The sequence below is a fragment of the Apis dorsata genome, unplaced genomic scaffold (assembly GCF_000469605.1).
Source record: "Apis dorsata unplaced genomic scaffold, Apis dorsata 1.3 scaffold_220, whole genome shotgun sequence".
Taxonomy (NCBI): domain Eukaryota; kingdom Metazoa; phylum Arthropoda; class Insecta; order Hymenoptera; family Apidae; genus Apis; species Apis dorsata.
In genome coordinates, this window is record NW_006263502.1 from 126,273 (window position 1) to 133,805 (window position 7,533).

The window sequence follows — 7,533 nt, forward strand, 5'->3', positions numbered from 1 at the left end:
TTTCTCCAAGTTCCTATTAACTCTGTTTTCATGTTAATCCGTTCGCCGTCGCGAGGAGTTACATCGAGGCGGCGCGGAATTTCCGCGAGCGAGATGGCGCGGCGTTAATCGCGTTTCCGCGATGCCCGCCGACCCGGTTTTTAATTGGATCCTCCTCTTCCGTCGGCGGAACAATGCAGGGGAAAGTCTGTCTTGGAACGAAAGTAGCGCGCGTTCCTCGCTGATGGGTATTCGTTTTCGAGAAGGGTTTTTGGAAGGGCGCAGGATTTGTTTGTTGTGGTCGATTTTAATGTTGCACTCGTGCAGTGCGGGATAATATTTTGAGGAATTTATTTGCAACGATATTTTGTATGTTTAAACGTGATTTTTAATACGGTGTGTTATTCTGATTTGTTCTACTTGCCTGAGAAGGAACTGTCTAATTATACTTGGTTAATCTATCTTATTTCGAATGTAGAAGTATTAATGTTTATCATGAAATTGTGTAATTTGTTTGGTTGAAAGATATTTTTTAATTTTAAGTCAGAATAAGGACTAGACGTCACAAGATTTTGTCGTCACAAGATTTATATATTATAAAAAAATAATGTATGTTATATCTTTTAAAATTATTTTATTTAAAGAAATAATTCTTTGATTAGTTGGATTTTATTAGAGGATGAGAAATTGGATAATTGAGAATTTGTTATAGAAGGCTGGTAATAGGTAATATTTTTTTGATTTGACTTTTTTTTTGTTTTAGAATAAAATTGTATTAATAGTTATTTTTATTTCTACAATAAAATATTTATAGTTATTTGTTTTGTGAGATTTTATTTAGAGTTTGGACTGGAAAATGGAACTATTTTTCGAGATCTGTTATTGAAATTTAGTTTGGAGATTTGAACATATCTTCCAGTTTGGTTATGATGTTCTAAGTGAAATTGATAAATATTTATTTTTGCAATAAAATATTGATATTTCATTTCATGGAAAATTGAAAGAATGATTTTTATTACTAACTAGACTTTAAGATTTATAACATAAAAATTTCTTGATCAATTTTGACATTTTTATAAAATAATTATTTTTTTTAAAATAAATTGAACGTACAGAATAATATTCTTTTATTCTAATTTTTATTTTTAAATACTATATGTATTACTTTTTAATTAATAACGAGTCAAAGCACAATCAGTTAACTTCGTACAGTGATTTACAATCAGTTAAACTTTGCTTAAACAAGTAAAGTATTATTTTTAATCTATTGTAATCTTTTTTCTAGATTTAATATAAAAAGAAAATATTAAGAATTTCCAGTAGAATATTACAAATTAGAATATATCAATCAGTCGAATGTTTCTTAATTAAGCGAATCGATCCTGGATTCTCATTTCAGTATTCTAAGTATTAGTAACGTAGCTGCAATTACATCAATGGGTATTGGTTAATTTGCATGATTTGCATCAAAGATTGGTTGCACGTCGGGTGTTAATGCAGCGTGTCGATTCCTGTAAGATTAACAGAAGCCTCTCAATGATTAACATGGTTAAAGGCGTGGCCTGTGCAGTGTTCTTGTTTGCCTGAAATACGAGAACCCGTCTCCATTTACGTGCATCTTGGATGCAGAACAGTGCACGTTGAAACATTGATCCTTGCTTTACGATTACTGCCTTTATTATTCCCCGTGCGCATTTCCTTTTACCTTTTAAAAACCGACATTTTTATCGTGTTTCCAACGATCTTGTCAACGTACTCCATTTTTTCCCTCACATTGATCAATTATTCTCAAAAAACGAATTAAAATATAATAAAATTGCATAAAATATGCAATTTAATATATATTTGCATATAATAAAAGTGCATAAAATAATAATACGACAGAATCACTTAGAATAGTCAGATAAATAGAATAAGCTTATCTCGACAAGGTTAGATTAAGACAGTCTAATTGTCACAGTCACTAGATTAACTAGAATAAGGCAGTCTTAATCAGACAAGCGGAACAAGTGAATCATAACTAGACATTAGAATACAATTATAATTTGGAGCGGAGAAATGGAAGATTGTCATAGAATAATAATAGATATATAATAATGGAATATTCAGAACAGTCAGATAAATAGAATAAATCTGTTGTAGCCAATAATAAAGAAATAGAAGATTATGCGTGCGTTATGCATTCAATTTTAATAGTTTACGATTGTTTTTCGAGAATGAATAATGAAATTACTATAAATTAAGTTTCTATGCTGATAATGTTTTAGTTTCATATAAATATATTATTTATAATTATAATTTCTCCAATGGAATTGCTGAATTTATATAAAAAGCTTTAATAAGATGTTAAATATCCATGTTAAATTTTATTGAGTTTGCTCGAGGATAGTCTATCATTGTGATACAATTAGCATCGTAAGCGGCTGCATTATAATACATTGAGGCTCTCTTTGGGATCCACGTTTCGTTTATAAAGCATTGTCACTCGAATAACTCCATTCTTTGACTTCCGTTTAAAAGCAGTCGTAGTAGCTACTTCACTTCTATTTCACCGCTTTCATAGATATTCCTTACTGTTTGTTACTTAAGAGATCATACAAATATATAATTTTCACCATTCCACTCGTAAAGAATTAATAATTTCAAGAAACGAAAATTTTAGTTTCGAATACCTCTATTTATCACGATTACCACTATCTCTTTTAAGGTAAAAAGCTTTCTTATACACTGTTTTTAAGAAAATTCAAAAGCTGACTTCGTATAAGGACGAAAACCTTATTGAATAATGCAGTACCTGTTTCTTTTTTATCGATCTTCCACCATCTTTCTTTCCTCCAAGAATTTTACACTTAGGTTATAAGACAAACACCGATGCTGTTGTAACACTTTCTAAAATCTATCTAAAATCTTTCATCCTTAGTTTCACACCAACAATAATTTCGACATGACGAAATCATAATTAATCAACGATTCTTTTACTTTTCATCATTATTCATCCATCGTAATCGCCAAAATTTTTTCGATCAATCACCAATCAAAAAAATCTGTTTCCCAAAACGGTTTCTCATACTTTTTCGTGTAAAAATTCTCTGGTGATTCTTCATCATCCGCGATACCACCACCAACGTGGAAGATAATCAATCGGGGGTTGAGCGGAGGGTAAACGGGTATCTTATCAAAGTTGGTCCATCTTCGATGAAACTTACTCTCAACGTTGGTGTACGGACTCGTGTTCTTCGCATTCGATCGAGTCAAGGGTGGGTTGAGGGTGGTTAGGGTCGGGCGACACAGACGGAGAGACGTGTCGAAGCGCAGCCTCGACTAACTTTCGAGTCTGTGTGCGCTCGCGGCGCTGCCACGAGGAACTTGCTCGATCAGAGTTGCCAAGGAGTGCGGGAGGCTGGTATATATCAAGGCTGCGGATATCTCTGGAGGAATACCATGGCTCATCCTTCCCTCTTTTCCTTTTTCTTCGTTCTCTGAACCAGTTTCCATCCCGCGACAACGCGAAAAGGGGAGGGAAAAGGTGACGTGGACCGTGGATCCAGTATGTTGCCGATTTATCGAACACTCTATGTCCCTATAGGGATCATCCTGGTCAACTTTGAAGCAGTTTCTGACCCGTTGCTTTGCAGTTTTTCAGCCGGAAAGATAAAGAAACCGAGGACGGTTTGTAGTGTAAAAGTGACAATTGGGTTTCTACGCTTGATAGAGGCGAAGAGATGCTCTGATCATTGTCTTTTATTATTTTTTTTAATGGATAATGGAGATATATTAGAACAGTCGAGAGAATTTAAAAATAGGAAAGATTTACTGTACTGTAGTGGAATGAGCATTACTTCTATAAATGGGGTCATGGAAATCGTGTGTATTTCGTTCCAAGTTTGTATTTTTATTATGATTACTTATCATTTGTAGTGAAATGTAATAATGTGTAATAATGTCGAAGAAGAGAAATTTTAGTAAATAAGCTGATATTTATGCCGCATAACTTGTCTAATCATAATATGCTTATGTTACTTATCTGGTATGCTCATTTATTTTCTTCTTATTTAATCATGTCTATTTTATTTTACTATTTTATTATTTTACAACCGATTTACGTTTTGAGTGTTCTCTTTATATCTGTATTAGTTATTAAATTGTAATTAAAGATCTCAATACAATAATTTATAATAAATGTTTAAAGATATCATATTTATGATATCTATTATCATCTATATAAAATTTCGTTATATAAAAAATTATGATCGACGAATGATATATTGAAAAATTTTAGATGAAATTTTTTGGTGATAATCGGTTGAATTAATGGAATTTGGTGGATTATGTAATTTAAAAGAGTGCTTGATATGTAGAACTAGTTAAGTCGAAGGATGAGAAAGAGGATGGAAAAGGAAGAAGAGAGGATCAGAGGGTTTCGTTTCATCTGGGAGTGGATTACTTAGGCTATCCATTAGATCCATGCTTTAAACGTAGGGACATTGGTATTAGGACAAAAGATCTATATGAATATGCGATGTACATATATATATACCACTGGAATAGGGATTTCTGCCAAGCTCTCTGTTGGATGCTGATTTATATTCCTGTAAATTTTTGATAATTTTCATTAATGAAATAAAATTATGTTCTTTAAAAATAAACAAAGAAGAAAACATGATGCATTTTACATGAAATAAATAAATAATTATTGTTATTTCATTGATTTTGGCAATAATTCTTCAAATTTATTTCGTTATATGTTACAATATAATATTTTATTGCAGTTTCTTCGTTATGTCGAGATATATTCTTTCAAATCTGAAAAATATTAATAATATTAATTATATTTCATAAAATATATTCAAAATATATTTTAGTTTATTATATTTGATGTATTTCATTGAACTTTTTATATATAGAATATTTCTTTATATTTTTACATATTCAATTACAAATATATAAGAAAATATAACAAAAAATGTACTACTTTAAATTAAAGTTGAAATGCATCAAGGTATAATAATCTACATTATGAACATATTAAAATATTATAAAATATATTTAAAACATAAATTTCACATTTCATTTTATTTAAAAATATTTCAACCAATCAAAAATAATTTAATTTTTACAGGAAAAATTATCAAACTACATTCTAGGATACTACATTCAAAATTTAATTCAACTCTATCAATTTCCGTGTTACAAAAATAGAAAATGATCTCTCACCTTCGTGTAGATACTCCCTTAACTTATCTTAAGTAATATAAATTTCTCGATAACGATCTTCGCTCCGTTTCCAGACACAATCTTAACACGTTTCAATAAGTAATCGGTCAGTCATTTCGATTCCCTCAGTGTTGTGCAGAAACTTGCAGGAAACTTTCGAGGGAAGGGTTTTACAAACGGGAGAAGAGGGGGAGAGGGTGAAAAAAGTTGAGAAAGAAGTTGAATCTTCGGTGGAAAAGAAATTGGTAGGAGTTAATTACCGGTTCATCTTGGTTATCTTCTTCAGAAGTGACGACTTGTCGAGGTACATAAGACGCGAGATTTAATCAGCAAGTTTATTAATCTACCGGAATCCGCGAATTATGATGCCGCCTACCTTGAATATGAAGTTCGCCGGGAGCAAATGTTTGTTCGGTTGCGAGCACCGTGAAACTGTTTGAACACTGAATGCGTTTAGCTGTTAATCGAGAGCGAAATCTTTGATGATATTGGTACTTGTACCTGTTTTCACTCGAGGTTTGATGTCGTCTTAATTATCGTATAAATGTCAAATGATTGAATTGAATTAAATTCAATGTACGAGATACATTTTATTTTATTTTATTTTCATTCCTTCTATACTTTATTGTATTTATTTTATACGGTAAAATATCCTTGAATAGTAATTATTAATAATTAGCAACGCAGTCTAATAATTAGAAAGAGATTTTTATAATGATTTAGAAAAAATGATAAAATTATATTTATGATGTTATAAAATATACATACGTATACAATAAGCATAAAATGTTTCTTTAAAAAGTTAATGTACTTTAGAATAAAATATATTTAAAGTCTATTAAAAAATAGCACTGTTCCTTCAAAAAATTCAGACAATTTTGCCACGAAATAAAAATGAAAAATGATTTTAATTTAATACATTTAATAATGCTGGCGAAACGTTTCAAATTTTTGTAATTTTTAGTAAAATTTTTAGTATTTTTTTCCTCCAGATAATTTTCACTAACAGGGAAATAATTATATTAAATATTTCTTCTTTCTTCGCCTGATCGTCGAGGTCGATATTCCCTATAATCGAGAAAACTCTTCACCAACGGCTTATAAACTGCTATGACGTTCATCGAAGGCTAAGAGGGTAGTTTCTCGAAGCCATCGCGGCATAATTGCCTGTTTCTTGGCTCCATCAGCCTTAGATGCGAGCTTTCCCAGGCGAGACTAGGCCGGATCTTGAAGTCGATACAATATCGAAATTGAACCAATAGACGACATCGAATAGGGAACATTCGGGGATAAAACGCGAATCTTTAACCACTTTTTACTACATACCATATAATTTTTCGACGAATGGAAAATAATTCACTCGAAAATTTTCTCCAATCCAAGAATGAAAAAAAGTATTATTAAGAAAATTATTTATACAACAATATAATTCAATAAATAATTTTCAAAGATTTTTTTCCTCAAAAAAATCTCTTCTAAAGCTTGTTTCCAACAATAAAATTGCTCATTGGCTTCCACTATTAAATCTTGCTCCACGACATCCATCAAAAAACAAAAATAAGAAAAAAAACAATCTGTCTCAAATAAAAAGAAAAAATATCAAAACGTGTGCATTTTCTCTCTCTCTCTCTCTCTTTCTCTCAAAAAAAGAAGAATAATAAAATCGTTTAATATTTTCATTTTTTTTTCAGCTTTCGTCCATCAAAGTTTCTTCGCGGCAGAAAACATCTAATTACGTTTCTCGCTTTCCACCCCCTGCCATTCCCTTTGTCCACTTTTTCATTGAATTTTCATGCATCCCTCTCCCCCCTCACTCTCGCCGACTCATGCATTCATGACTGTCTTCACCATCCTCCTTTTCTTTCTTCTTTTACGCGTTATTGCTTCAATCATTCCGCGCCAGTGATTATCCCCTGGAACCGCGCTCACTCAGATTTTATTAAACCGCCGACGCAATTGTATTTGCATATTTCTTTTCGTGGCCCCACTCCTCCTTCGCCCACGCATAATTCCCGCCGTTTTTCGCTTCCTCCAACCATTCCACCTCCCTCCTCCCTCCACCCTCACCACCAAGCGCATTATTTACTTCTCGTTACCCCGTTGTTCTTGGTGTTTTCAAGGAAACTTTTCCTCCCACGGAAGATTTTCTGAATTCGACTCGGTTCCAACCCGGTTGGTCTCTATTTGATCTCGAACAGATATAAAGAGGTTCTTCGAAGATTGTTTGCGGTTCACCGGATGTTCGCTTGTGTGCGAAACGTGTTTCTCGTGGAGAAAGAGCTTTTGTTTTTTCTTCTTTTTTTTCTATTTTTTCTTTTTTTTTTTTTTTGGTTTTGAATT